At 42.1% G+C, this 22,508-nt stretch overlaps 1 protein-coding gene across 2 annotated transcripts in view; it reads left to right on the top strand.

Moving 5' to 3' along the window:
- Positions 1 to 8,473: 8,473 nt before the first annotated feature.
- The window catches only part of AXIN1 (axin 1), a 95,416-nt gene continuing 81,381 nt past the window's right edge, over positions 8,474 to 22,508 (top strand). The window contains exon 1 of one of the 2 annotated variants that reach the window (XM_077449491.1): positions 8,474 to 8,731. The gene's annotated coding sequence lies outside the window, so the exon portion shown is untranslated. The remainder of the gene's footprint in view (positions 8,732 to 22,508) is intronic. The other variant, XM_077449492.1, reaches the window with a different exon arrangement.

Genomic DNA, 22,508 nt, shown 5'->3' with positions numbered 1-22,508 from the left:
AAGGGATTGTAAACCTTTGTGGTTTTTCCCCTCAATGCATTCTATTAGGGTTGCAACTAACAATTATTTTCATAATCGATTAGTTGGCCGTTTATTGTTTTGATTAATTGATTAATCGGTTAATAATCTTAAAGAAGAATGTGGTGTATAAATTAGTTAACATGTAAAGTTTTAAAAAAAGACAATGTATTCTTAAATATCTCTATGCAGTGCTGAATCTAAATAACCAACTATAACTCTGAGAATAACAGACAGAAGAGATATACTGTACATACTATTAGAAGAGATATATACTGTATATACCATTAGAAGAGCTATATACGGTATATACCATTAGAGGAGATAAACTGTATATACCATTAGAGGATATATACTGTACATACTATTAAAGGGTGAATCTGGTAAATATCATCAGACTCAGAGATCAAATTTTTTTTATTTTTTGCATTAAAAAAAGTCCCTGACCCTTTCCAAATACGCAGTAGCTGAAAAAAGCATAGATGTGAACGTGTCCCATAGGAAACCATGTAAATGAACTGTAGTGCGGTTTCTGCAAAAAGTACCAAAAAAAAAACACATGGATGTGAACCAGGTCTAGATATTTAGTAACATAATGGGGTTAAAAAAAAACAAAAATTAGCCTTAAGGCTGGGTTCACACTTGGAGCGATGCGGGAACGCAGCGAATCCGCAGCGTTTTCCCGCATCGCATGCCTCCCGCCGGCAGTTCACACTGCCCTATGCGGACTGCTGGGAGTGTCAGTGAAATGTTAATGACACCCCCAGATCAGTTCGCATATCGCAGTGCGATCTGCAAACTCAGACAGGAATTGGATCGCATGGTGTGAACACCCATGCGATCCGATTCTGCTGCGGACCAAAAAAAGGGTCCCGTGCGAGTTTGCGGCGGGTGCGATGCGAATTCAGCCATACTATCTGTATGGCTGAACTCGCATCGCACAGAGATCGGATGTGATTTGCACTGCAGTGTGGTGCGAATCACATCCGGGTTTCGCCGCCGCAGCGGTGTGAACCCAGCCTTATAGTACAAAAAAAAGCAGATAATCACTGTGAAAGTAATATTTACAGTAGCAATTATTTGCTCTTTTTGTACTATAATCACTTCCCGACCGGAGCACGCCGATGTACTTCGGCAGAATGGCACGGGCAGGCATATTGGCGTACAGGTACGTCCAATCTTTAATGCCGCCTTGCCAACGCATGCGCGCCGGGTCCCGCGGACTCAATCGCCGTGGGCATACCCGCAATCATCTCACGGGCGGCTGAACGGAGAGATGCCGTTGTAAACAGCATCTCCCCGTTCTGCCTAGCAACAAGTGACGCTGATCTCTGCTCCATGTGATTGGAGCAGAGATCAGTGTTCACTAAAAGAAAGCCCAGCCCCCCACAGTTAGTAACACACCCCTAGGAACACTTAACCCCTACACTGCCACCCACTGGTTAACCCCTTCAATGCCAGTGTAATTTACACAGGAATCACTGCATTTGTATAGCAGTGATTGCTGTATAAATGACAATGGTTCCAAAAATGTGTCAAAAATGTCCAATGTGTCCGCCATAATGTCGCAGTCACAATAAAAATCGCTGATCGCCGCCATTACTAGTAAAACATTTTTTTTATAAAAATGCCATAAAACTATCCCCCATTTTGTAAACGCTATAACTTTTGCGCAAACCAATCAATAATAGCTTATTGCGATTTTTTTTTACCAAAAATATTTAGAAGAAAACGTATCGGCCTAAACTGAGGGAAAAAAAATGTTTTTTATATATAAATTTTTGGGGGATATTTATTATAACAAAAAGTAAAAAATAATGCGTTTTTTTCTAAATTGTTGCTCTATTTTTGTTTATAGCGCAAAAAATAAAAACCGCGGGGGTGATCAAATACCACCAAAAGAAAGCTCTATTTGTGGGAAGAAAAGGACGTCAATTTTGTTTGGGAGCCACATCACACGACCGCGCAATTGTTAAAGCGACGCAGTGCCAAATCGCAAAAAGTGGTCTGGTCTTAAAGCGGGAGTCCGCCGTTTTTTGTTTTTTTTTAAAAGCCAGCAGCTACAAATACTGCAGCTGCTGACTTTTAAAATAATGACACTTACCCGCCCAGCGCGCCCGCGATGTCGGCACACGAAGCCGTTCTCTCGATCGTCTCTCGGGTGCTGCCGCCGCCATCTTGGGTATAGGAATCAGGAAGTGGAGCCTTGCGGCTTCATTTCCTGGTTCCCTACTGCGCATACGCGAGTCGTGCTGCGCAATAAGGATGGTCCCCGCTGTCTCTGGGATCCGTGTGTTTCCCAGCAGGCAGCGGGGGACCTTCGGAAAGGGGCGTAGATTCTGCGGAAAGGGGCGTACCTTCTGCAGAATCTACACTCGGAAATGGGTGCAGATACCTGTACTGTACAGGTACCTGCACCCCCCTCCCCCCTGAAAGGTGCCAATTGTGGCGCCGGAGGGGGGGAGGGTTCCAATGAGCGGAAGCTCCACTTTAGGGTGGACCTCCGCTTTAAGCCAGCAAAATGGTCTGGTCTGTAAGTGGATAAAGGGCTAATTTTTCGTTTTTTTAAAACCCCATTATGTTAGTGGCCGATTAATCGATTATGAAAATAGTAATCGATTAATTTCATAATTGATTAGTTGTCGATTAATCGATTAGTTGTTTCAGCCCTACATTCTATGCATTGAGGTAAAAAATATCTTGCAGTGCAGCAGCCCCCCCAATGCCCCCGTTTTACTTACCTGAACCCTCTTTTTCTCGGGTCAGGGGCGAGCACACCAGCTCTAGCCAGTGTCTCGTGTCCTGATTGGCTAGATTAATAGCAGCGGGGCCATTGGCTCAAATCTGCTGTCAATCAAATCCAATGACGCAGGCACTGGGGGGGCGGGGCTGAGTCATACATTCGGCGGCTATGGACGCAGAATGCTGGACTCGGGACCGGGCCTGCAAGGTAACCCCCTTAGGGAAGCGCTTCTCTGAGGGGGTTATCTGATGTGGGGAGGAGCCGTGAAAGCCACCGGGGTACCCCAGAAGACGAGGTCCGGGTCCACTCTGTGCAAGACGAGCTGTACAGTGGAGGTCAGTATGATATGTTTGTTATTTTAAACAAAATGTAAAAAAAATGAACCCTTACAATCACTTTAATGTATCACTTCCTATTGCAGCTATAGTTTTGGCACAGCCAAATCCCCCCAGTTTGGCTGTTTGATTAAATTCAGTCCAAACTTGGGTTCAAACTGAACTCTAAGCTCAAGCCTAGCAGCCACAACTAGAGATGTAAAACTTCTGGAAATTTTTAAGCTTGGAAAAAAAACTTTTTGGGGGAAAAAAATGAAATTTTTGGAAAAATATAAAAAAATGCTACATTAGCACTTTGTCTTTTTAAGATTGAAAGTCATTCTTTTACGAGAACGTTGAGAAAAACTGTGCATTGTCATCATTGTTGTCCTCTTCACTTTGATCCATGAAGGATTTTTTAATATCTACAGGACACTTGTTACATACAAGAATTTGTTTTATCATCCTGGTAGCATTTGGAAATGCATATTTCATCTGACAATATTTGCAAATCACATTTTTCTTTTCAGAAGAACTTGTAATGTGAAAATGCCTCCATATGCTAGATGTTGGTCTCACCATTTCTCTGAGGGGAGTAGGAAATAAAAACAAGAACAAATTACTACTTTGCAAGAAGACACTAATCTATGGTTGTGTGTGGGGGTGGGGGGAAGAACCAGATTACTGGTAATTAAATTATTATTACCACAAAAGTTTATAAAGATAAACTAATGTAGCTAAATGATTCAGTTTTCTGGATTCAGAATCAGATAAATGTAAACTTAGATAAATGTCTTACTTTTTTTAATTAAGTATATACTTTCATGTCCTTTTTGTTGCTCCGTATTTTCTTCCAATGCTTTTGAGGCCTAGTGAAGAGGACAGAACAAACCAAACACACCCACTAACATGCAAAAAAAAAAAAACTGAAACCTTTTTCTTGTTATAATAGCAGCACAGCACCTCCTAAAGTAAGAAATGCATACTGTTCTTGCATTGAAGGGTTCAGTTTGTTACCTAGGACTTTCTTGTCCTCACAGTAATTAGAATAATCTGATATCATACATTTTTTTTAGAAATGATTTGGAAAAATTTTAAACACCCTGTCTTAAAATATTGTATTCATCATGTTAAAATAAAATATTCCACAATTTTTCTCTTTTTTACATTTTTCCATTTTTTGGGAAAAAAACAAAAAAGCCTTCAGGAAAAAAAAAAAAAACGGAATTTTTTTTTTCCCCCTAATTTTTCCATTTTTTTCTGGGCCTTCACATCTCTAGCCAGAACATCTACAGTATGGGCTGCTAAGCTGCAATAGATTAAATTTTTATTCTTGGGTTAAAATACACTTTCAGGTAAGTGCCCCACCTGATACCTGCATGCGCTAAAATGGTTCAAAAGGAGGACTGAATTGGTGGCTGTCCAGGAAAAATCCTGTAGATTTGCCAAGCGAATTTTGCTTCTGTAACTTTAGGAATGAGCTGTAATTGAGGGCATTTATGCATCCAGAGGGTTTTAAATTTGTAAATGTCCTCTCCCTTGTCCCAGGGACGGGGCAGTGAAGGTTACTTTATATTGTGTGTTTGCTTTTTGCATAATCACTCTCTGCATTAATGCATTAACCGTATAAACAGAAGTAAATGTATTTGCCCATTTTGTGCCGGCTGATAAGAAAAATGTTAATAATGACCTTCCTGAGATAGTGTATGTAGAGGAATGCAGTACAGAATATGTAACAGGTATTTTAAAATATAATGAGAATATTATCAAAAAATTTTGATTTATGAATGCATTTTAATATTACTTTGCAGAACTTTACTGTGCACTATAATACTCGAGGAAGAAAAAAAATGCCCTCCTATGACAAATTCAGTTTTTTGAATTCTCCATCTATCTTATAGTTACAGATGTGTTGACAACTGTAAAAAGGTGCCCTGTGGACACTCTAATGCCCCTCTGACACTGGGGCGGGAGCGGCAGTAAAACTGCACTATTTTTAGCACCGCTTTACCGTCATTTTAGCACTGCTAAAAAGGATTAAAACCGCCTGCAAAGCGCCGCTGTAGCAGCGCTATGCTGGCGGTATACAAATAACATAATTGAACCTCCACCATATTTCACTGTAGGCACGGTGTTCTTTTCTTTGTAGGCCTCATTCCGTTTTCGGTAAACAGTAGAATGATGTGCTTTACCAAAAAGCTCTATCTTGGTCTCATCTGTCCACAAGACGTTTTCCCAGAAGGATTTTGGCTTACTCAAGTACATTTTGGCAAACTGTAGTCTTGCCTTTTTATGTCTCTGTGTCAGCAGTGGGGTCCTCCTGGGTCTCCTGCTATAGCGTTTCATTTAATTTAAATGTTGATGGATAGTTTGCGCTGACACTGATGCTCCCTGAGCCGGCAGGACAGCTTGAATTTCTTTGGAACTTGTTTGGGGCCGCTTATCCACCATCCGGACTATCCTGCGTTGCAAGCTTTCATCAATTTTTCTCTTCCGTCCATGCCCAGAGAGATTAGCTACAGTGCCATGGGTTGCAAACTTCTTGATAACGTTGCGCACTGTGGACAAAGACAAATCTAGATCTCTGGAGATGGAATTGTAACCTTGAGATTGTTGATATTTTTCCACAATTTTGGTTCTCAAGTCCTCAGACAGTTCTCTTCTCCTCTTTCTGTTGCCCATGCTTAGTGTGGCACATACAATGCAGAGACTAGGTGAACTTCTCTCCTTTTTATCTGCCTTCATGTGTGATTTTTATAATGCCCACACCTGTTACTTGCCCCAAATGAGTTTAAAGGAGCATCACCTGCTTGAAACAATCTTATTTATCCACAATTTTGAAAGGGTGTCAAGAATTTTGACCAACCCATTTTTGGAATTTTGGGTGACGTTATGCTCAATTTGCTTTTTTTCCTCCCTGTTGTTGTTTTGTTCCAATACACACAAAGGGAAAAAACATGTGTATAGCAAAACATGTATTACTGCAATACTTTTCTGTGAGAAATACTTCTGGAAAAATGTCTGGAGTGCCAACAATTTCGGCCATGACTGTATATAGAGTATGTGTATTTATGTATGTAAATAATATAAATATATACAGGTAGTAAATATATATAAAACCACATTCTATACTTTAAGAACCCTTTTCACACTGAGGCATTTTTCAGGCGTTTTTTCAGGCGCTTTAGCGTTAAAAAAAGTGCCTGCAAAGCGCTTGAAAGAAGCCGCAACTGCAATCCCAATGTAAAAGCCCGAGTGCTTTCACACTGAGGCGCTGCGCTGGCAGGGCGTCAAAAAAAGTCCTGCAAGCAGCTTGTTTGCAGCGCTTTTGGAACTGTTAATACACCGCTCCTAAAGTGCCCCTTCCCATTGAAATCAATGAGAAGCGCCTGCAAAACACCTGAAAGGCGCCTGAAAAGCATTTTGTGGGCACTTTTAACCCTTTATTTGGCCACTAGCAGGGGTTAAAAGTGCCCCAATAGTGCTCGAAAAACGCTGGTAAAGCGCTGCTAGTTTAAGCGGCGCTTTACGAGCATTTTTCGGGCACTGACACTGTGAAACGGCTCTTAAAGCACTTGGACTTTCACATTGGGATTGCAGATGAGGCTTCTTTCAAGCGCTTCACAGGCACTTTTTTTTAACACTAAAGCGCCTGAAAAACGCCCCAGTGTGAAAGGGGTCTTAACCTTTTGCTGGCAGGTCCATGCATCGTACGGACCTGACACTTGATTGCTCCTATACACCCTGGTAATGGCACCCCCCCCATGTATTCTGGCCACCTGCAGGCCCGGGACTGACATGGTGGGTGAAGGGGAAGGAGTGTGGGCACACATCTGCTCTCCTCCTCTTCTTGCTGTGACCTGGAAAGCTGCGTGTATGACATCACTTCCGCATCACTTGTCACTTTCCCCTGGCTAGCATAGCGGGGAAGGATTGTATTGCAATCTGTTCTGTATTGCAATACGTTCAGTGGAGCCCAGGGGAGATATTGGGGGTCTTTTAGATTAAAAAAAATAATAATTAACAAAACAAAAATGTTTTTTAATTGCAAAAAAATAAAGTTACATGCAAGCACATAAAATCTTCCCTCTCCCCCAAAGAAGTGAGGCTCCCCATCCCCACTTATACGCACGTACAAATGTAAACGCGCACATTGGGGGTGCCTACACATGAATATGGTGATCGCAAAACACATATTGCCACGCAGGCCGGAGTGAGAGCAATAATTCTAGCATCAGACCTCCTCCGTAAAGCCCCATACACACAATCGGACTTTGTACAAACTTTTCCGTGGACTTTTGTACAAAGGGCGTGGTCCACAAGTTTGTATTGCATACACACGGTCGGACTTTTTGACAACAAACACGAACGTAATGACGTCACAACGTACTGACGCCGCTTCAAAAGAGGACGTTCAATGACTCCAGCGCCACCTTTGGTGAACTTCTGTATTGTAGTCTGATCTTTTGCATTGGTTCTGAGCATGCGTGTTTGTACCTTGTACAAAAGTCCGATGCTTTTGCATACACACGGTCGGACTTTGCTCCATCGGACTTTTGTTGCCAGAAAGTTTGTCCATTCGCACAGCCAACAAAAGTCCGATGAAAACAGAAAAAGTTTGTCCGATGGAGCGTACACACAGTCGGATGTTGCTCCAAAACAGCTAATTTGCATGTTTGTTGTCAAAAAGTCCGACCGTGTGTACGGGCCTTTACACTAAACTAACGACCTGTAGGGGGCTTTATTTCTATAGCCGCCACCTCAAAAGCCATCAGTTTAGTGTTACAGGGGTGGTCTGGTGCTAGAATTATTGCTTTCACTCCGGTGCACTGAATTTCACGGGCTATGGTTTGGCATGTTGGGTATCTATTTACTCGGTGCGACCTCCTCTTTTATATTTTACCAAAAAATGTGGGTAATTTATTGCGTTTGTTTGCCCTAAAATTGTGTTTTATACCTTTGTGGTAAAAAGTTAAGTAAAAAAATGGGAACTACCACTATTTTATTCTCGAGGTGTGTGCTTTCAGAAAATATAAAATGTTTTGGGGGGGGGGGGGGTTATGATTTCAATTATTTTTGAAATGTGTGTATAAAAAACTCCGCAAAAATAGCTCTGGTAGCTAAAAGGTTAACCCCCCTGAGAATAAAATATTAAAACATATTAATTCTATGATTTATTATGATGCTAATATTATTATTATGACATTGCAGCATTCCAGTCAGGCAGTCTTATGCGCGCTCCCGACTGGCGGGAAGCTTTCTAGCCTCAGCTGTGCGCGCTCTGTCGCTATCTCTCTCTCCACCTATCCCTTCAGCTCATGCTCGGCACGCGCGCTCCCCTTCCCCGCCCCTCAGCAGCAGCTTCTCGGGCGCGTGGACGCCAGGCGGCAGGTGACGCGCACGCACGGTTGGCTCTCGCTCTGTCGCTTTGCCTCTCTCACACACACACTCTCTCCCCTCACACACAGACGCGGAGAGGCGCTCACCGGGGCATGGCTGGCACGCAGCCGCGCTGGCTTTGTTATTGGCACCGTCTGCCGGCCCAGCGGCTGGAAGCTTGATGGGAGGCGCTGGAGCAGCGGCTGCGGCGGCGGAGGAGGAAGAAGCGGCGGGCCCGGCGCGGAATCCCGGGGAGGAGAGCCGGGGTGTTTCCTAGGTGAGAGAGAGGGGGGAGAGCGAGGAGGGAGCCGGGAGCCGAGGGGGGACAATCCGGGGAGGAAAGTTTTTTTTTTTTTTTTCTCCAGGCTGAGGTAGGCCTGAGATCAGTCAGCGCTGATTGGAGGGGCTCCCGGGCCTTGTGTATGAAGGGGGCCCCTACCGACCAGCCGGATAATCCCCCTCCCAGTGAGGGCTGACTATAGGGGCCCCGGACTGACCTCTCCATTACTCTGCGTGTACCCCGCATATTATATATACTGTATGTGATGTATATTGTCATTACAGACCCCCCTCCCCCCCTGTACTCTCCTGTCTACCCCCCACCGGGGTCCCCTCCTTATATATGGGGGTCTCAGCACCTGTCCACTTCCCCAACTCTGTGTGTTATCTATGGGGGACTCAGTGCCTGACTTCTTCCCTGGCTCTGTGTTTTCTCTATGGGGGACTCAGTGCCTGTCCTCTTCCCCGACTCTGTGTGTTCTCTATGGGGGGACTCAGTGCCTGTCCTCTTCCCCGACTCTGTGTGTTCTCTATGGGGGACTCGGTGCCTGACCTCTTCCCTGACTCTGTGTGTTCTCTATGGGGGACTCAGTGCCTGTCCTCTTCCCCGACTCTGTGTGTTCTCTATGGGGGACTCAGTGCCTGTCCTCTTCCCCGACTCTGTGTGTTCTCTATGGGGGACCCAGTGCCTGACCTCTTCCCTGACTCTGTGTGTTCTCTATGGGGGACTCAGTGCCTGTCCTCTTCCCCGACTCTGTGTGTTCTCTATGGGGGACTCAGTGCCTGTCCTCTTCCCCGACTCTGTGTGTTCTCTATGGGGGACTCAGTGCCTGTCCTCTTCCCCAACTCTGTGTGTTCTCTATGGGGGACTCAGTGCCTGTCCTCTTCCCCAACTCTGTGTGTTCTCTATGGGGGACTCGGTGCCTGACCTCTTCCCTGACTCTGTGTGTTCTCTATGGGGGACTCAGTGCCTGACCTCTTCCCTGACTCTGTGTGTTATCTATGGGGGACTCAGTGCCTGTCCTCTTCCCCGACTCTGTGTGTTCTCTATGGGGGATTCAGTGCCCGACCTCTTCCCTGACTCTGTGTGTTATCTATGGGGGATTCAGTGCCCGACCTCTTCCCTGACTCTGTGTGCTATTCTACTGTAATAATATAGAATTCTAGACCCCCCCCCCCCCCCATGTTATTTTTCCTCCTTTACTAGTCAAAGGGTCAATTGTGTACCCCTGGTGTGCGGTATATGTATGAGGGGGCCAACAGTGTGGGGTATATGTATGCATATATATGTATGTGTGTATAATATATATATGTGTGGGACCCCAGTGTGGGGTGTATATATATTATGGGGGGGGGCAGTGTTGGTATAGGGTCACCAGTGTGGGATATATATAGTTTGTGTGTGAGGGGCCCCCAGTGTGGTGTGTGTGTGTGTGTATAGATATATATATATGGCCCCCAGTGTGGAGTAGATATATACAGAGGGCACCCAGTGAGGGGTATATATATATATGTGTATATGTATGGCCCCCAGTGTGATATATATATATATATATATATATATTAGGGCCCCCTGCCTCTCTCAGTGCAGTGCCTGACCTCTTCTCTTACTCTGTGTGCTGCTGTACTTGTTATTTATGATTTATCACTCTAGAGCCTGCTGTGCTCATTTTCTATTATTTTCCTTATATGTGTCCTCATCAAATCCTTAATTCCCCCCCCCCCCCCCCCGCCCTGTACAGGCGATCAGGCAACAGATCGTCCCGTTTTTTTATTTTCATTTTGCATGCTAGTCATGTATCGAAAATGAAGAGGTTACTAAAGTTGCTAAAATTCTCGTACAGCAGAATGAAGTATCGGAAGTGATGTCCCGTGTTGTGTAGTGTGTTGGTATTGTGTGTTTTCGGATGACAACTGAACTGATTATACGAAAATCGTACAAGAAGAAAATTTTTCATGTTTGTCCCATCGGATAATATCGAGTGAACTGTCGTGATCGTCTCTCGAAAAGCTCTGTACTAACGATCCGATAATCCTACGATCGCTTAAAGAGCGGTATAATTCATCTGATTTTCAGATCATGTGTACGGGCCATTACCCTCTAGTGTGGGTATTTTTTTTATTGGGGGGGTGCTGTCTTTTTCAGGGGGCCTGGTGTGCTGCACCTGACCTCTACCTTACTCTGTGTATTCTATTTATCTATGATCCTGTTGTTTTCTATTGTATATGATTTGTATTTGGCTTCTTTATACACCTACCGGGGTTAAGTTATTTTTTTTTAGGGGGGGGGGATATTTATGGGGCTGCCTTTTTCTGGGGCTACAGACTGCTGTGCCTGACCTCTCCCTTACTCTGTGTGCTATTTATTTATACCTCTGTTGTTTTGTATTGTATATGATTTGTATTTGTCTTCCTTTTGTCCCCACCCCAGGGTTAAATTATTTTCCCAATGGTGGGGGTATTTATGGGGGGGCGCCCTGCCTTCCTCAGGGGGTGCTGCACCTGACCTCTCCCTAAAGCTACATACACACGATACAACTTTTGTTGTTAGATTTCCTTTAGATTTACCTTTAATTATGTAGTACAAGGGCCTGCCTGATTGCATACAACTTGAAAGTGTTTAGGTTTGACCTCATATTATACGGTTTTGGTAAATCTAAAGAAAATTGTGTAGTGTGCATCCATCTTTACTCTGTGTGTTATTTATACCCCTGTTGTTTTATATTGTATATGATTTGTATTTGGCGTTTGTACATCCACCAGGGTTAAATTATTTTTCCGTGGGGTATTTATGGGGTGCCCCTTGCCTTTTTCTGGGACTACAAACTGCTGTACCTGACCTCTCCCTTACTCTGTGTGCTATTTATACCCCTGTTGTTTTGTATTGTATATGATTTGTATTTGGCTTTCTTTTGTACACCCACTGGGGCTACATTCCTTTGCCAACTGGCAGTATTTATGGGGGGGGCCCCTGCTTTTTTTCTGGGGTTCCAACTTTCTGTGCCTGACTCCTCCCTTACTCTTTGTGCTCTTGTACTGTTAATTTTGTGTATGATTTATAATTTTCTCCTGTACCTGGTGTTTATAATTTTTTGTCTTAAGTGTACCCCCTCCATAGTTTAATTCTTACCCCAGAGGTATTGATGGGGGGGGTTGGCCCTTCTCTCAGGCAAAATGGCACAGTGACTGACCTCTCCCTTACTCTGTGTGCGCTGCTGTTGTTTCTGATTTATAATATTATTCCACAGCCTCCTGTACTCAATGTTGCTTTTTTTTCCCCTCTTCATTTGTTCCCGCACCAGTGTTAAATTTCTTTCCCAATAGGGTGTATTTATGGGTGACCCCCTGCCTTTCTCTGGGGCCCCCATACTGCTGTGCCTGACCTCTCCCTTTTGCTCTGTGCTTGTACTGTTATTTTGTGTAAGATTTATCATTGTCTTTTAGGGTTTCCGGTACCTGGTGTTTATTATTATCCTTATATACATCCTCATCAGTCTGCAAAGGGTTAAACCCTTACCCCCATTGTGTATTTATGGGGGGGGGGGGGGCATGTTGCTGTATCTGATCTCTGCCATACTTGGTGTGCTATTTATAGTTATATTTTTTGTATTGCATACGGTTATATTTTTTTTTATTGTATGTGGTTATATGTTGTATATTTGGCTTCCTCTGCCTGGTGCTTATTATTTTCTCTCTTCATTGTATCCCTTATGTGGTTTCTTATGTATTTATGGGGGCCCCTGTCTTCTTCTCTCTTTTTTTTTTTTTTTTTTTGGAGACCCAAAGTGTACTGCCTGACTTCTCCCTACTCTGTGTGTACTGCTATGTTGTTGTGTGTACTGCTATGTTGTATCTGATTTATAATATGAGTCCAGAGTCACCTGTACTCAATGTTACTTTTTTTTGCTCCTTATTTGTATCTTTATCAGAATTAAATTCCCTTCCCAGTGAGGCGGAGGAGGAGGGGGTGTGTATTTATAGGAGGTCTGCTCTGCCTTTTCAGGGCACCCAGATTGCAGTGCTTGACCTCGACTGTGTGTATTGCTGTTATTTTGTGTTGTATATGATTTATAATTGACCTCCAGAGCCTCCTGTACTCAGTGTTCCTCTTCTCCTATGTACGCCCACCAGGCTTACATCCTTACTTCCAGTGTTGGGGTATTTATGATGGGTGGGGGGTGTCTTTCGGTACCAAGATTGCAGAGCCCAATCACTCCCTTACTCTTTGTGTACCGCTGTTGCTTTGTATTGTATCTGATTTACAATGTGATTTCAGAGCTTCCTGCACCTGTCGTTTATTACTTTTTATCTCCATAAAAGGGTTAAATTATTTAGGGGTGGGGGGTGCTTTCTCAGGCCACCCAGACTACCTTACTCTGTATGTACTGCAGTTTTTTTTTTCTGTATTGTATGTGAATTATAATATTCCAGAGCCTCATGAACCTGATGTTTATTTTTTTCCTATATACCTCCACCAGGGCTAAATTTTCACCCCAGTCTGTGGGGTATTTCTGGTGGCCCCTGCCTTCCTTCCTTTGGGTGATTAGGAATGTATTAAAATTGTCATACTTCTCCTCTGCTGGTATCCTCCTGCGGTTAGGGGTCCCTACCATAGACAGGTTGTATATTACTTTTACTTCTCTCCCTAGTACTTTATAGGTGTCTATTGAATACCGTTGTTTTACCTTTTACTTCACACATGTTCTTTTCATGTCACTGTACCACGATCATTCCCTTGGCTCTTTGAATTGACGGAGACGGACTTGTTGATTTATTAGTGCGGCATTACGAACTAAATTCTTTTTGCTCTAGCATACCTTTGCTTTTGTCGGTCCTTATTGTTTGTTTGGTTCTGTACTCTCAGTGCTGTACCCCTTGTGTCGTATATATCCTATCATCATTTATGTGCGTTGCTATTGATTGTTCTGATTTTGTAACTTTGGTTACTAATGTCAATTCAATTGTTTCTTTGTACTACTGGAGATGCTGTCACTGATCCTTTCTAGCCCTTTTATCAATAAAATATGGAATAAAATGGTCCTTCAGCTCGCTAACTCTTTAAAAAGTGTCCGTTACTCTGGAAGTTACCAAATTATAACATTCTAATGTGATTTTTATTTATTTTTTGATTGGGGGGGGGGGGGGTGGTTACTCGCTTCCTTGTATCCCACTCTCCACCCCCTTTTCATCTCAGCCAAATCATTGTTTCCTAAATAAATGTCCCATAATGTTATATATGTTGAATTATCAGAAGCAGTGCAGTGGCTTAGTGGTTAGCTCTTCTGTCTTTGTAGCACTGGGGTTCCAGGTTCAAAGCCAGGACACTATCTGCATGGAGTTTGCATGCTCTTCCCATGTTATGTGTTTCTTTTACGTTTTCTATTTTTATCCCTGAAAAAAGAAAAAAAAATCGGCTCCTGTTTGAATTGGCCCTAGTATGTGCAATGCATGTATGTGAGACCTTAGGTTGTAAACTGCTTGAGGAACTGATGTGTTATATATGTAAAGCATTGCGTGAATTGTCAGCACTATATAAATACCTGTAATAAGTTATTGGAGAATGAGTAGATCTATAACTAGCTGCTAAAAAAAACTTGTTTCCAAAGTTGTTTTAAATCTGCAACTTTTCATTAAGAGTTCCCATGATCCTGCCATGAATGTCTGTGCTCAGGCACTTCCTGTTAGAGGGTAGCGCTTGTTCTCCTGCTTTGCCAGCCTGTTACCTCTGCCTGCATTGGAGATCAAAAGCAGAGAAGCATTGCCTAGGCTCGGTCCGCCGTTGTCACTTTTAGGAACCCGGGCCAGAGCAGTGATGTGTTGCTGGGGGGGGGGGATGAAGAAGTGGCTGTGATTAAAACAATCCGTATTTAGTACAGTTAAAAAAATAAAAAAAGTCAGTAATTTAGACAGTAGTTAAATAAGAAAAAACGACCTGTGGTGGTTGTTTGATTCTGTTTTAGAAAGCCAAATGTCATTGAGTTCAGGTCCACTTTGATGCTTTACATGATTTCTCTGTTAAATAAGCAGCACTGTCAGCCTTGAATGCCAAGACAGGGGCATGCTAACCTCTATATTCTATTATTATTATACCAGATTTATCTTGTGCCAGTAGTTTGTGCAGCACTTTGCAGTAAAGAAGGGAGACAAGGGGGGGACCAGGAGGGCCTTGCTGGTGAGAGGTTACAATCTAAAAGATTCTATCCATCTTGTTGTTAGAAGGCAGAGATTACTTCCAATCTCTGTGACTGAATTCTACATTGTTGCACTCATATTGAATGCTTATTTGTATCCATTTTTAAATACTTTCTGCTTCCAAGCACTCCAGGATAGCTAAATGTTCATTATGTTGGGCAGCACAGTGGCTGAGACTTCCTGGCAGCACTAGGGTTTGAATCCCAACCATGGCACTACCTGCCTGGAGATTGCATGTTCTTGCTTCGCTTGTGTGGGTTTCCTTCGGGTACTCCAGCTTTCTCCCACACTCCAAAGACATGTTGGTAGGTTAATTGGCTCCTGTCTAAATTGGCCCTGGTATGTGTATGTATGAATAAGAGTTGGAGACCTTAAATTGCAAGCTCCTTGAGGACAGGGACTGATGTGAATGTACAATATATCTGTAAAAGAACTTCATAAATTGATAGCACTATATAAATACCTGTAATAATCTGTACAGGTAGTACTGTTTGTACTGTACTGTTCGTTGTATACCTATTTTTATTATTTTTTATGATTTACCTCCATCCAAACATTCCTGTAGTCTGACTGGTATCTGGAGCAGAGATGTGTGCAGGTTGTCTGTTACACCTTCACTGCGGTATTTCTAGTGACTTCTCATCCTTTGGCTTGGATTACTTTTCTATTAACCATCCATAACCTGGTCATTGTGAAGCGCCTTCTCCCGTGTTCCAATGTTATTGCTTTTCTTTTTCTGTGATTTGCTTTTCTTTTCTTTTTTTCTTTTTTTTTTTTATCAGAAAAGGTGTTTATTAAGCTTTAACAAGCAAACATATCAAATGCAACCGAAATACACGTCAGCAGTGAGGTTCCAATTTACTCATGAGCTATATAAGGCACATTACACCAAGCACTCTTTAAGACGCAATCCCATACAGTAGGTGCATTTACATAACATGCAAAAAGATTAAGTAGATCTTGCTATAAAAGGTAGACAATACCTATGGGATACAGTGGAGGTGATTTTACTTTTCATTTGCAAGAGGCACCAATTACCATACCTCCTGCAACAGTTTTGTTTACACTTCAGCTGTCGGATATATTACCAAGCATTGAAAAAGTTATTTACAAATCACATTTTTTATTTATTTTTTGTTAACCACTTAAACCCCGGACCATTTGGCTGGCCAAAGACCAGAGCATTTTTTACGATTCGGCATTGCGTCGCTTTAACTGACAATTGGGCGGTTGTGCGATGTGGCTCCCAATCAAAATTGACGTTCTTTTTTCCCCCACAAATAGAGCATTTCTTTTGGTGGTATTTGATCACATTTTGCGTTTTTTATTTTTTGCGCTATAAACAAAAAAAATAGCGACAATTTTGAAAAAAACACATTATTTTTTACTTTTTGCTATAATAAATATCCCCAAAAAATAGGTAAAAAATTTTTTTTCCCTCAGTTTAGGCCGATACGTATTCTTCTACATATTGTTGTTAAAAAAAAAATCGTAATAAGCGTTTTATTGATTGGTTTGCACAAAAGTTATAGAGTTTACAAAATAGGGCATTTTTTATTATTTTTTTTATTAGTAATGGCGGTGATCAGTGATTTTTATCGTGACTGCAAAATTATGGCGGACAGATTGGACGCTTGGCTCGAATTTGGGACCATTCACATTTGTACAGTGATCAGTGCAATTAAAAATGCACTGATGTGACTGGCAGTGAAGGGGTTATCCACTAGGTGGCACTGTAGGGGGTTTTAGGGAGTGATTCTAACTGCAGGGGGCTGTGTGTAACCCAACACTGATCACCGCTCCCGATTTACAGGGAGCGTTGATCAGTGTCACTAGGCAGAACAGGGAAATGCTTGTTCACATTAACATTTCCCCATTCTTCCTCTCCGTGAGACAATCACTGGTATCCCTGCGGACATTGAGTCCGCGGAACCCGCGATTGTGCTCACGAAGCTCCCGACGGGTGTGCCTGCAACCCACCTTGTAAAGGACATTGTACAGGTACGTGATTCTGCCGCAGTAATATCTGCGTGAGGTGGTCCGGAAGAGGTTAATTTTGCTCTTTTTTTTCAATGTGAAACATGTAAACTATCTGTTAAAGTTCTAAAAATATTAATGAACAAAGCAAAAAAAAAAAAAAAAAACTTTTTAATTAATAATAGTTTATAAAATAGAAATGAACAATAAAAAAATAAAAAAATCAGCTGGAAAACAATAATTAAATGGAGAAGGCGAATCAGGAGTTAATTAGGGCTGATTAGAGTAAATTAAGGTTTAATAAGGGGTTCAACAGAGAAACAATAATAAAAAAACAAAAACTTTTTTTTACTTGACAGGTTGCTCTAAAGCAAATTGACTTTATATGCAGTTCAAAGTTCTTCCCTGTGCTCCATAGATGTATAAACAGAAAGATACAAAAAGAAACAATGTTTCCTTTTATCTTTCTGTTTCAGAGGCTGAGCAATGTTGTTGATAAACATTGCCCGATGGCTTCCATTGCTGAGACTTCATTTGCACTTCAGCTGTCAACAGGGGAACCCCAATGACAGCTGAATGAGTCACTGGGTTGTTAAGGACGCAAAGGCCCCTTTCCTTAGCCAATAACTGTGGCTTTTTTTTTTTCTTTTTTTTTACATTTCAGCTGTCAGTGGGGGAATCCCACTGACATATAAAAAGAACTGAGCCTGAAAGTATCAGTTTCAGAGAATTTGCACGAGTACCGATAATCATGCAAATGCTTAGTATTTGCACTGCTAAAGGAAAAATTGTACAAGTGTATAATGTATGGCCAGCCTAAGGGTTATGTTTTTAGAGTTCCATCTGGTCTTCTCATGGTACCCAAATGGCTTTATCCTAAATATCCCTTGTTCCACTTTATCCTAATTGTACTTTGTAGTAGTTCTTTCCCCAGTGTTTAAATGCATAATGGGGATGCCCTGACCTCTTCGTTTAGTGCATGTTTTCTGTAGTGTTGTGTAAAGTCCTCCCAGATCATTGAACAAGCATCATGTCAGGTTGCCTTTGCCAAACTGTCCCATGTAATTATTCAAGTATATCTCCAGTGTGGGACATTTATGGGGACCCCTGCCCTCGTCAGGTAATCCAATTTTTACTTTCTTTTAATCATCTATTCTTTGAGAATTGTTAAATTCCTTTTTTATCTCTTTATTTGATGGTGTTCTTCAAAGCACCCTTATCAGGTAGTCAGATTTGACAAAATGATTGATTTCTGATTGTTGCCTATTTGTTAAAAAAAAAAAAAAAAGTATCCTTTCTCCAAAAGAATTTTTTTTCTACCATCTCGGCCAGAAGCTAGGTTGCTCTGAATATTTCCTTTTACTGCTCCTGATGTGCTTTCCCCCCTCCCCCCAAGGCTAGTTTCACACTGGGGCAGCGGGCATTGGCGGTAAAGAGCCGCTATTTTTAGTGGCGCTATTCGGCAGCTAGTGGGGCTTTTTTAACCCCTGCTAGCGGCTGAAAAAGGGTTAAAAACGCCAGCAAAGCACAGATGCAGCGGCAGTTCGGCGGCGCTGCCCCATTGATTTCAATGGGCAGGGATGCTTTAGGAGCAGTGTATACAGCTTTGCAAAGATGCTTGCAGGACTTTTTTTTTACTGTCCTGCAAGAGCACCGCTCCAGTGTGACAGCCCTCTGACTTTCACACTGGAGAGACAGAGGAGAGGCTCTTTACCGGCACTATTTTTAGTGCTGAAGTGCCTTGTAAAGTGCCTCAGTGTGAAAGCAGGCTAAATATTTTTTATTATTATTTTTTTAATATATATATATATATATATATATATATGTGTGTGTGTGTGTATATATATAATTTGTTTTCATAAAAGCCAACTCTTAATTTTTCCAGGTTGCCTAGATCTTTTTATAGCAAAATCTGAGCCCAGTGGTAGCTAAATTCCTTTTTTGTTTGTTTCATTAATATCCACACTTGTGTTGCTGTGAGGTGCACATCGTTAAATGGAGTAGAAGCAGGGAGCGTCTGATGAACCTGCCTCACGTTGTTTACATACCAAGCATCTTTGGATCCACACAAGCACAGTCTGTGTTTCTGTTACTAGTGATATTTGTTTTATTCTGGTGTTTGATGTGGTCAAACCAATTAAACTTGTTTATACAGATCTAATTTGTTTACAATCCTGTGGTCTTTTTCTGTTTCTTATGTTATGTAAGGATGGCATTTTGGTGTCTTGTTGGGCTATTTTTTGCACTTTAGGTTTTGCGAGCATTCTTTTTGCTCCTCGTGACTCATTTGGTTGCTTTTTATCCTCCCTTTTTTTTCTTATTTTTTTATGTAGAGTCAGCAAATACAGTATTAAATGGACATTATGTTCTTTTTTTGTTTTTTAATTCTTTCCTATATAAGGATCAGTGTTAGAAGGTGATTAGAGTAGGGCTGCAACTAACAATTATTTTCATAATTGATTAGTTGGTTGATTATTGTTTCGATTAATTGGATAGTAACCTTAAAAAAAGTGTAGTGTATAATTTAATATATAAAGTTTAAAAAAAAGGCAATTTATTCTTAATCTATATGCAGTGGTAAATACAAATAACCAACTATATGGTTAGGGCCGGTTCACACTGCAGGCGAGGCGACTCCGACTTGCCTCGCCGCGACCTGCAGCGGCCTCGGCGGCGACTTGCAAATGACTTCTGTATAGAAGTCAATGCAAGTCGCCCCGAGGTCGCCCAAAAGTAGTACAGGAACCTTTTTTCTGAGTCGGAGCGACTCGAGTCGCTCCTCTCAGAACGGTTCCATTGTACAGAACGGGGGCGACTTGCGAGAGCGAGGCGAGTCGTGTCGCCTCGCATCGCCCGCTGTGTGAACCGGCTCTTAGGGAGCAAAATCTCTAATCCACTATGAGAATTGCAGACAGAAGAAATATCATCAGACTCGTCGATCACATTTTTTATTTAGACCCTTTTTACACTGGGGTGCATGTAATGTTCCCTGCCTCCTTGTACTGGGCCCTGCCCCCACGTAGTGTGCCCTGCCCCCACGTAGTGTGCCCTGCCCCCACGTAAAAGTTTACTTAAAATAATTGTAATGCCTTCTATTACCTCCAGTCTATCCGCTTTCGCCATCTTTGGGTTCAGATGCTGATCTTCCCTACACATTCTTTAAAGTAATTATTTTTTTTTTTTTTAAACAACAAACGTGTTACTTGCTCTGTGTAATGGTTTTGCACAGAGAATCTCTGATTCTTCTCTTCTGGTGCCCCCCAACGATGCTTCTGGCTCCTCCTGCCTTCAGAGTGCCCCATTAGCAAGCTGCAAATTATAGTATAGCGTGCCCCTATATATATATATATATATATATATATATATATATATATATATATATATATATATATATATATATATATATATATATATATATATATATATATATATATATATATGGATAAAAAAACTTCCGCCTTTTAGACCCACTCATTTCCTGCCCAGGACTACGTGTCTCATGAGGCATTGCTCCTCACGCATTCACAAGTTCTCAGGCACTTACTGACATGGATGGATGGTGTACTGAGCTGTATGTGCGCTGCACTGTATTACCTGATATGTAAACAGATGTATATATATGCAAATTCCAAGTGGGGCCACATCAAACCAGAACGCGGGCCAGACTTTGGACATGCCTGCTCTAAACTGTGTACTAACATTGGCAGTGCTATGTAAGACTGGCCATGTATGGATCTTTTTTTTTTTTTTTTTGACCAATTGGCTGGATGATGGAAACAAACTGAATGGATTCCCCCGTCCACACAAGTGCGGTGGATGAACGAATCCTTCCAGTTTTTGGTCTTGTATTTTGACTGCGGGGACTCTCCTCCACTGATCAAAGGATCATTTTCCAACAAGCTTGGGAGAATTTGGCCATTATATCAGCCTAGAACAGGAACAGCCATACGTGTATTGAAATTTGTCTGGTCCCTGCTAAAATGGCAAACTTTTGATCCATCTATGGCCAGCTTTTTAACGTATACAGGGATTTCTAATCAGATCTAGGCATAAAAACGGTAGCTACTATTACTAATGTGTTTTTAAATGTGCAGACTGCTAGGGGCCAGGAAGCCTGGTCCTCACTTCCTTGCGAGTCAGTGGTTTGGAAAAAGCCTGCAATATTACAGACTATTAGATTGGGCTTCATGCTTAATCAAGGTCTTTGACTAATTAGATAATGAAGTTTGGATCAGGATGACAGCCTCTGAGTCTGTACCTATCGAGCATAAGTAAGCTATCTTAGCTCCAGTGACATTTACTTGAACAAATAGAACTTCTTGAACCTGTTATAGAGAGGAGAAACATTTCCCTATGTGGTCTGGTGCCTGTGGTACTCTGATGAACGGTAGCTACACTGGGCATTAACTGTGTGATTCTCCACACAATATTGGAGTTAACCGCTTCAGCCCCAGAAGATTTTACCCCCTTCCTGACCAGAGCACTTTTTGCAATTCAGCACTGGGTCGCTTTAACTGACAATTGCGCGGTCATGCGACGTTGAACCCAAACAAAATTGACGCCTTTTTTTCCCCACAAATAGAGCTTTCTTTTGGTGGTATTTGATCACCTCTGCGGTTTTTATTTTTTTCACTATAAACAAAAAAAGGGACAATTTTGAAAAAAAAAACACAATATTTTAAAATTTTTGCTATAATAAATATCCCTCAAAAATATATTTAAAAAAAAACTAATTTTTTCTTCAGTTTAGGCCGATATGTATTATACATATTTTTGGTTAAAAAAAAAAATCGCAATAAGCGTATATTGATTAGTTTGTGCAAAAGTTATAGCGTCTACAAAATAGGGGATAGTTTTATGGCATTAAAAATTTTTTTTTTTGTACTAGTAATGGCAGCGGGACTGCGACATTATGGCGGACACATCGGACAATTTTGACACGTTTTTGGCACCGTTGGCATTTATACAACGATCCAGTACTATAAAATTGCATTGATTACTGTAAAAATGTCACTGGCGGGGAAGGGGTTAACACTAGGGGGCGATCAGGGGGTTAAGTGTGTTCCCTCATGAGGGGACTGTGTAGGGGAGATGAGAGATCGCATGAACAGATAATCTGTCTCTTCTCTACTCAGAGAACCGGAAACCGTGTGTTTTACACACACCAATCCCCATGCGTGGGAGTGGCGTCATCGCAGCTCCGGCCAATCACAGCGCCGAAACCGCGATACCCAGAAGTAACCCCCTGGAGAGACGTCGGCCGCCGGAGTGGTGAACGAGGACCACTGCGGGGGCTTTGATCTCAGGTAAGTAATTCATAATGAGCTAGTATGCTATGCATACTAGCTCATTGTGCCTGTCTTGCAGGTGTTTTTTTTGGGGGGGAATTTTTTGAAAGGGTTTACAACCACTTTAAAGCGGTTGTATACCCGCTAATGTTTTTTTTGCCACCTGCAAAGGAAAAGGCATAATGAGCTAGAATGCACCGCATACTAGCTCATTATGAAATACTTCCCTTAGGACGAGTCCCCGACATCTGGCCCGATCCACACAGAGGGAGCTGACATGCTCCCTCTGCATTTCTTCCGGGTATCGCGGCTCCGGCG

Source organism: Lithobates pipiens, unplaced genomic scaffold (genome assembly GCF_037356315.1).
Source record: "Lithobates pipiens isolate NorthernLeopardFrog02 unplaced genomic scaffold, aLitPip1_a1.2 Scaffold_22, whole genome shotgun sequence".
Lineage (NCBI taxonomy): Eukaryota > Metazoa > Chordata > Amphibia > Anura > Ranidae > Lithobates > Lithobates pipiens.
This window is presented reverse-complemented; position numbering and strand designations above follow the sequence as displayed.